We start from the raw sequence: 10,010 nt of genomic DNA on the forward strand, positions 1-10,010 counted from the left end.
ACAAATTTATCATTTCAAAATCTGCCAGACGTCATTCATAAGGCTTTTCTTAGAAGTAAACCACAGTGGCAGGGGATGTAATACTTCAAGCTTTCCAAGTAATAAAAATGGACTACGGGTGGATGAGCTGATGACAAGATGGGAACTCGTGTCAGACATCACGACCAGCGCTCAGGTTTAAGATCTGATTTGCAATCCTCTTCTATCATTCAGAATTTACAGTAACCCAATAAAGAAGTGTCTCCTTAATTTTATATGAGGATATCATTTAAAAGGTCAGCTGTAAATATCTCACTTATGCAATTTTTGTACAATTTTTAGTGCATTTGTACAATAAATGAGCTTTCTTAATGCACAATATCAGCAAATCTAAATTTTAAATTAAAAAAAATACTTCACTTTTGAAATTAGGATATCCTGCCAAAACATTATCTGTAAATAAATCATAGCAACAAAACTCTGATGTTAACAGGCCGTCAGCGACATTAAAGGGATGGATGTGCACATTCAGACCACTTGGTGGTCTCACGGTCTGTTAGGTGGAAGACACAATGTGAAACTTTGCTCTACAATTTCATCACTTTTCAGCACAGGATGTACAAACGCTGTCATGCAACCTTCAATAAAACTCAACACCCAGAACATCATGTAAACACCACTTAACAAATCCCTGCATGACTCAGCATCAAAGCATCTCTCTGCTAATCACGCTTGACCTGAGAAGCCCAAGCTGGATATAAAGAGTTTTAGCTAAGTTTGGAGGTATTCCTACAGACAGCAACACCATAGGATAGTTTGTTTGAATCTGTTTTGACAGCCTTAGCTTTACTGGGCTTAAAACTTTCTGTGATGATACTTATGGGGGGCTTGTGTCGAGTACAATGTTGTGCTTTTGCATTCTGAGTTAAAGACAATATTTCAACTCACAAAAACAAGCACTTAATTCCCGTGCATACCATTCCTGCTGCACTGCATCACAATCTGCAGCCACTTTAGTGAGTTAAAGAAAAATAATTTCCATGAAGTCATTTGGTGAGTTTAAACTGCTATGTGTCAACATTATAAAGAAAAAAATGATTAAATGATTCCAAATATTAACCATAATGACACAATAAAAAAATCTTTATACACACTGATTAACTAAACAGAGAAATCATTCCCCAAATTTCCTTTACACTCTATATATTTTGTTGTCGTCATAGTGGATCATCTGCCTCAATCTCACCTGACCCTTAGCATCCTCTTCTACATGTCATCCTTCACTGCAACCGTGAATCTGGTCTTTTCCTCCTGTCGGGCAGCTCCGTCTTCAGCATCTTTTGTCTAGTGTCTCCACTTTTCCTCCTCTGCCAATGTCTAAACCATCTCAACCTTCACTCTCTAACTTTGTCTCCAAACTACTGAACCTGAGCTGTCCCTCTGACATACTCATTTCTACCACTGACCCTCCTGGTCCCTCTTACTATCTTCAGCTGTGCCACCTTCTTCTCCTTCTCAAGCTCCGATATTGCCTGTGCCTCCGTCTCCAAACCAGACATTGTAGCAGGTCTCACTATCACTATTGAAACTTTCCCTTTCGCCATTGCTGCTATCCTTTCATCCTTGACACTCGTCTCTGAGGGATGAGACATTTGTCTCTGTCCACTCCTCTTCCTTACCTCTCTTGTGTACTGTCTGTTGCTTTGGTTGATTTGACCCTGGAGTTAATTTTGCCAAAAAGTGATGAACAACAAACAACTATCAGCAACCAGCAGCTAAAACTGATCCAGGGTTACAAACTTGATTCTTTTTAAATTAAATCCTCTGGCCCTGCCTCACAGTCCACCAGTATATATGTTAGGTTAATGGTTGGTACTAAATTATCTTCATGTCCAGGGTGCATCTAGTCAAATATGAGCTGGAATGGGCTACAACTTCCCTGTGACCCAAGAACAATACCTGAGAAAAAAATGGATGGATGGTTCATAAATCTGTACTTTTTATTCACAAGATTTTATTTTTAATCTGGATTTAAAAGATAATTACATAGAAACAGCAGTCAGCCTCCTCCAGCTTGGTCCCTGTGTGACTCTTTTCTAAACCAGATATTTAAATTTAAACGTTAAGACGCTCTCTTTTTTTCCTCTATGTTTCTTCACAACGTCGTTGTGATGTCACACTGCAGATGGGTTACTTTGCTCAGCATTGTTTTTCAGGTTCTCTAATACTCTGTACAGCATATGAATCTCTGCTCCCGCTAACTACTCACATCTTGTTTTAGTCCACATGAATAAATTAATTCTGTCATTTTCTTTTCCCAGAACTTTTCCCAGAGTAGTAAAAAAAACAAGATTACAGCACATCTGGTGCTTACTGTAGAACAGCAAAAAGCTTTTGTTTCATTGCAGAAAAATGTTGATTATATCTACATGCTACTTTGCACTTCCAGCAGCAGCAGACAATATGCTCAAAGTTGGCCTGCCTAATAAAGGTTGGCCTGCCTAATAAAGGTTGGCCTGCCTTTATTAGGAGAATTTCTTCCTTTTTGATTAGCTATTGTGCACTAAATCACATAGAGATACATGTGCTTATGTAGACACATGTACACACACGTACAAGATGCACACACAGGTCAAATGAGAAGCAGAGTGAGCACTGCTGGAACTTTCATGCTTCCTCCTTCCTTAAACATTTACTCTGGCATTCCCTCTTTAGATTCACATCTGTGTTCCTCTCTGCTGAGTTGCATCAGCTCTGCCTGACGCTCAACACAGAAATCTGCCCGCTCTGCTCTTATATGGATATTGATGAGCACAGAGGTCGATGCAGAGGAGAGACACTAGAGTTCATCAACTCTCAGAGCAGTAGAGAGGGAGGAAAACAAAACAGAGATGGAGACCGAGAGAGAATCAGTAACAGAGGAGGAGGACGATTTCACGCGAGAAATGATTACTTAATGATTTGGCTATCCTTTCTTTAGGGGTACATTGTCCGTTGTCTTCACATTATACAACATTACGAGGTAGCTTAAGGCAACTCATGAGCAGACAAAGGAGAAACATCAGTTCAATTAGATACAGTGCATAGTTACTTTTGTACTTTGCATTAATGCACATCCATTTCTGCAGCTTCTCTACTGTTTGCTGGATAAAGAGCAGACAACTGAGCTGAGACAGACTCCATGATTAGCCACTGCTCTTATTAAAGCCCATGTTACACTACTGGAGATTCAGACTGACTATAATCAACGTGATTGCAGACAATAAAATGACCAAAACAAAGGCGACAAACCCTCAGTTATGAGTTGTAAAACATTATGAAGCAAGAACACGATATCAGTAAGAGAGGATATCCTTAATATGGACACCTTAGGCACACAGTTCTGGCACCGAAGTCCCCAGCTCTATGGTGTACAAACTTTATGTTTACAAATGACAGCCAATCAGAAGAAAGTTAGCTTAAATGGAGGGGGAAAGGAGCTGAAAGGGCTTGTTTCAGAGTGTTGAAGAAACAAGAGACTGCACTGGGGTCGAATAAGAGATAAAAATAGGATTATTTATAACTATGAATCACACAAAACTACTTTAGAAGGGGCCAAGAATAAAAATACAGAGCTGAAAAGGAGCACAATAATTCCCTTTTCACTCATAATCACATGCTAAAAATCGGTCAGAGATTATCCATGGCACTTGAGTATCTACAGAGATCTTGTGTTAAAGAACTCATTTATTAATTTGCATGCATTGGCCAACTTCAGAGGTTTCTATCACCCTTAACCTAAACATTAATCATACAATTAGAGTAAAGCCAGACTATTAGAAGACCCAGAATGGATAGCTGCCTAACACAGTGCGGACAGCAGACAGCACAATCACAAATCATGCTGAGCTGAGGAGACAGGGGTCAGGAAAGTTTCTCATTCAGGCTGCAGAAGAGTGATGAAAGGATTTTAAAGAAGTAGAAATGGCTCTAATTAGCCTAGACTACAGCTAAGATTAATGCACACCAGAGAAATCCTTTCCCTTTGATAAAGTTATGAGAAGTTATGCTTAAAAGCATGGAAATCTGTTGTTAAAGTCAGTCAACCTGCAATTCTTGTATAGCACTTCCCTACTCTCCCAGAGCACTCACAGCGCTTTATACAGCATGTCTCATTTACCCAATCACACGAGCCCTTCTTATGCAGAATTGCTTTCTATCTACCATTCACACACCGATGGATACATCAGAGAGCAAGTGTATCGGCAGATATATGTCCTGTCGGATAATATCTGCATGTTAACAAATATTTATCTGGTGTGTTATTTTGACTCAGTGTTCAAAAGAAAAATAATTTTTTAGAAACATGAAATTTTTGCTTCCTTGAAAGAAACAAATCAATCTTCTAATTTGAATATTTGTTTTCTAGAGATGAAACACACTATAAACCCTTGCTGTTCTTCAAAGTAGATCAAACACGTATCCAATAAAACAGAACAAAGTATGTATGTATGCATGTATTGCTAACTGGGTAAATGCCTACACATAAGCTCGTAACACTTGGAGGTTTGAGCCAATCTCAATTCTCATTTGTGGATGAACAGAGTCCAGTGGCACAGGGTCAAGCCTGGGGCCGGCCAGTAAACCTGTCTGTTCACTTTGATGAGTGCAGCAGGTGCAGAGCACCAAACAACTGGTGTATGGCATCACATGCTCCCCCCACCACCCCTCACAGAGGCACACATGCTATAAAAACAAAACTGTGGAGAAATGATGCCGGCCGATGCCGGAACAACACACTGGCCCAGCACATACTCATCAGATCAGCTGCACTTGCATACCACCATACAGCTATAATCTGGGGCTTGGAATGCTAATACCCATGTGGTTACTTGAGACATAAGTGCAAAACTAACAAGAAGCAGACTCGGCTATGAAGAAAATGTAAGCTAGACACCATCTGAAGACTGTTCAGTTTTGTGTTTTGGAGGTAAAGTTTGCCTCCATTCATGGGCATATGACAGAAAAGGAGGGACAATGAAGGACGTCTTCCAATCATAAAGAGAACATTTAAACTATAGGACTGTTGTTAAAGTCAGTGAACCTGCAAACACAACCACCTACAGGAGTAACAGTCATCTATGAGTGTTTTGTACCACTCTGAAACTATAAATAAAGATTCCTCTAAAAATATAATCAAATCAAAGTCTTAGAAACATTATACAGATGGTCATTGAGCTAAAGAGGTCTTATTACAAAGCATTTCGCCTACAAATATCTGTTCAGCATTTTAAAAATGACATCCAATTTGACGGCGCATCATTTGGTGATTGCGCACAATGCCAAGTTTACTTAATCAAACAAGCAGAAAGTTACCGGTATCTTTAAGCATTGTTGCCCTCTATATGTTTATGCTAAATGACTGACGTTTCATAAAAATAAAGGAATTTGCAATCATGTAATCTGTTTATATGTGATGTGCTGACTTAGAATTTAGGATAGCAGACATAAGATTAAACCAGCAGAGATAAAATCATACTTGCAACTCACGTTAGCTCCAATAAAAAGGAATCGAGAAAAGTGGTTCACAGGTGAAGTCCATCTATCCTGGAAGGAGAGATATCAAACCGCCACACAATGATGCTGAGGAGGCAGGAGGTGCAGGTGTGAGCAGGTAAACCCAAACAGAGAGACTAAGTCATCTACCGTGAAGCAGGTCCAACCTCAGCAGCTGACAAATATATCCCGGTGCTTTCCCTCTAGCTCTGCGGTTCTGAGATAAATAAATCAGTCCTGGAACAGCCAAGCAAAGAAAGGGAAGGAGGGAGAGGGAGAAAGAAGGAGAGGGAGTGGGGTATGCAGGAGATGGGTGAAGGACAGAGGGAAAAGAACTGAGGGGAAAAGAGGGGTGAAGCTGAGAAAAGGTACACAGGCTAGGTGTCTGGATACTCCTATAGTTAGTGATTCTTCAAACTATTCCAAAAGTGAAGATAGGTGGTTCCTGAAATGTCCATTCTGCAAATCAGGTTTGTATCACCGGTCTAATAGAGTTTAAACTGAGGGTCAGAGGCGACACCGCGCTACTTCCAAAGAGTTTAGGGAGTGCGGGCCAAAATTGTTGCAGTAACCTTATCCCACAGCTACCATGTATGGGCTGAAGAGAGCAGCCTCAATTGAGGGGCATCTGCCATAAATAGCCAGGCAGCGTCGGGCTCCCGGAGCAGGAGGATCGAATCAGCTGTTACAACTACAATCCAGCAGCACTGCGTGATCCAGGCTGCGCAGGAACGCCTGCTCTATGACACCAGGGTCATACACAGCGCACTGTTTCACTTGCATTCATTTCAACCAGCCACCTGACCAGTTTGTTTAAAGAAACTAGGATTGCATCAAACGCTGGGATGATGCTGCATTTCATGTTAGGACATTTAAATTCATCTCTGGAGCTTGAGGGGCACAACTGTCACTACATATGCAGCCTCATTGTGCAGAATTTCACATAAATTTGACAGATTATCAACATGATCCATGTCAAACTGCTTACACAGGACAGCTGTGAGATGCTCAAAACAGGAACTCTTGAGCCGACTGTTTACAAAAGCTCACATGTATGACACAGTTTAAAAAGTTGCAGTTTTCATGTCCAAAACAGACAAAAAAAAACAAATGCATATCACTACTTTAACTTCATCTGCTACTACAAGGACTCCTTGCCATGTTTTAAACAAAGTGAATCAAACAGTAAAATACAAACGCAAATGCAGTAAAGCAATTATGGGCTTTTTAAGATGTTTGATAACAGCAGGGACATTAAACTGTATTAAATAAGTCCTAACGCTGTATTTTCTATATAAAAAAAGATCAGCACATCCAGGTGATTAACTTGTGGCTACCGATATGTGTCTTTGGGAACTGTGGTGAAAGAGAAGCAGGTCAATTTAGGGTTTTGCTCCTTGTTACAGTCGGTTTTGTGTTTAATTGCTGTTTGTCTCCATCTTATGGTGTTGCATTGTAACTGCAGGACGGGTCACCAATTCAAACATTTTACAGACTAAAGATTAAAGATAAAGAAATCACTTTATGTAGTTATGTTCATAATTTATCTCCTTACAACACATTGGAAAAATTTTATTTTTCTGTTCTGACCTTTTTCTGTCATTTTTTTTGCCACATTTATGTAGTTTTATCTATGAGTAACAGTCAGATGCGTAATCAATATACTTCAGTAATTTCAGTCAACAATGTTGCTGCCTTACACATCTGTTTTGGGTATATCTACACATTCATGACTTTTACTCTCATTTTTTTCCTATATAAAATGCATCTTTGGGGTTAAATACACACACAAGTAGGATTAATGTGCATTCAATAAAGGCAATGACCACTTACCTAACAGAAATCTATCCATTTGTCTGTTATTTTGTGGCCTTGGTAAACCAAAACATATTTTCCAGTTGAGAAAATGACCCTAAAATTTAAAAAAACTGGTTAAGAAATCATTTTATTACAATTGTGTTCATGGGAAGCTTTTTGCATGCAGAAAAATCCTGTTTACAGTCAGGAATACAAGTTTATGTGGACAGGCTGAAGGGTGGCAGAAAATGAGGGCAACTGTCACTGTGGCATTAATGGACTTACTTATTCCACATCCAGCACAGGCAAGCAGGCTTGACAGGTGTACAGTAATGACAGATATGTAGGCAACTTACTGAGAACTGGACTGACTCAGAGGCTGAGGCAGCTGTGATGGAGGGACAGCTGGAGATGGATGGCAGGGAGGTCTGCAGAACAAAGCCAGACTGTTTCATTCAAAGAATCCCAAGTACACAAAAAGACAAAAGAGAAGTGATGCTTTCCTTGATACAATGGGGAAGTGTATGAAGATTTGGAATAACCTTGCTGTTTGCATTATTTGGTGATTAAGTGAGAGTTACAGACAAAAAGAATTCTAATTACAACCATTACAAATCCCCAGCATTTACCAACAGTTTGTACATCACCTGACTGGACAGCAGTAATCTCAAACTGGTAGCTTTGGATCCAATGTGAACAGCATTCAGGGGAAATTTCAGATCATCCTTCTTTGCAGATATCCTTCATCTCAGCTGTATTCAGTGTAAATGCACATCTTAACGTCATTCTATTGGATTAAGGTTTTGGACGCTTCAAAAGACAGATTATCTTTATTTGAAGCCATTCTGAATTAGATTTGCTTCAATATTCAGGTTCATTGTCCATGCTGTCAATCCCTACAAGACACAGAAGCTAGACGTGTGTGTGTATACTCTCTCTCTCTCTATATATATATATATATATATAGTATTATAGAGTATATATTAGTGACCTATTGTTTTTCTAGGCTCTTAATAATAAAGGTAGAGACAGCACTGCACAGTAGCAGTCAAAATATTTTAGCTACTGAATTAGCATCATATAACTATATAAGGAAACACTATTCTAGCAGTACAGACTTTATAATTTAATTAAGTAGCAGTGTATTAGCCCCTAATGTACAACAATCAACAGTTTCGTTTAACTGAAGGCGTGCAGGTGTAATTTTTTTTATATATTTACCTGAGCTAGCTCTTATCAAGGTTACAGGCGGCCATTTTGAAAGTTCAACACTGGGAAAAGTACCACCTCAGTCTTTGAGACAACTTTCAGTTAAAAACGAGCACCAGAGAAAATGTTCAGAGTCATAGTAAGAAACAAAGGTAAGACCACGACAAACCTTTTCTCAAAAAAGTCCAAAATTCCAGTTTAAATGTCCAGAGAAAGCTAACTAAACTTTAATTAGCTTTCTGTAAATAACACTAACTATGGCATTTTACCATTAAAGACTGGGAACTCTTGAAAGTGTGAAACAGGACTGAAATAAAACCTTTTACTGGTTTATTAATTATGGCCACATCCAGAGTAAAGTATATAAAAAATACTATACAGCTATACTGTGTAAGTAACCATTATACTGGCTAATATAGTGGAGGTCACCCTCCTGGTGTCAAAACGCTTTCATCTGTCAGTGTTTTTAATGTCGCAGCTGATCCTTGTAATTTAGCTTGCACTCCAAATATGGTAACTGTCAGAAGCTGCATGTAGCTTAAGAAACAACGCTGCAGTGCCTTTGTACGCTGTGCCCATGAACAAAAAACACCCACAGCGTAATGAAAAGACAGCCTACCTATATTGGGATCAATAAAGTATCATATAAGAGGAAGCAGTAATCTGACTTTTCACTCTCATCTTAGAAAAAAAAGATGGCACACAGAGGAAATTGAAGAGGATGGATGCCCTCCAAGTCTCCCAGAGAGCATGCTGGGAGGTTTTTACAAGGTTCAGCTCAAGTATTGTCTTTGCCAACGCTTTGATCCAGCAAGTGGAGCTCAGTGTGACAGTCTGGCACGGTAATTGGGCTGAAATTGCCAGCACACAAGTGAACATGTGTGAAAACACTCGCATATTTGTGCTTATACACGTATGCTTGCTTTCCATTGCCTTAGCATTGCTCAAAGAATAAAAGTCAGCTCTTTGAAAATGAAACATTTCCATAATAATGACTTACCCACTCGAGGAGCCCAGTTACTTGTGCTGATTTTCTCTCGTTTTCCATATTGCGGGACAGTGTCAGCAGCTGAGATCAGATGCCTCATGTGCAAGCTCTAAAACAATGTATACAAAGCCTGTATGGCAGCATCACCAACACACAATTTTCATTTTCTCAGATCACTTTTAGGATGTATAATTTAGCTCCAGAGATGAACCTGTAAAGGGGCCACCAATGTAAAAACTTTTTCCAAAAACCAACATGATATCAGAGTAATGGTAACTGTAACTGGTTCTGCTTTTATATACATAACTGGTTTCGTTTGTAATATAAAAGACTTTATCATATATTGTATTTCATACATATGCACCCCTTATTATCTTTGCTCATGTCCTGGCGCATATGTGATATAAGTGCACATTTCTAAAAAAAAAATAAAAAAATAAAAATTGCATACATACAGACAACAGCAACTGTCACAAACACCATTTTCATGCAAAGAGTTTAT

This window comes from Aulonocara sp. 'chitande type north' Nkhata Bay, linkage group LG18, assembly GCF_057382095.1.
Source record: "Aulonocara sp. 'chitande type north' Nkhata Bay isolate Kocher_YH1m ecotype deep benthic linkage group LG18, A_spYH_male_GT1.1, whole genome shotgun sequence".
NCBI classification, from domain to species: Eukaryota; Metazoa; Chordata; class Actinopteri; order Cichliformes; family Cichlidae; genus Aulonocara; species Aulonocara sp. 'chitande type north' Nkhata Bay.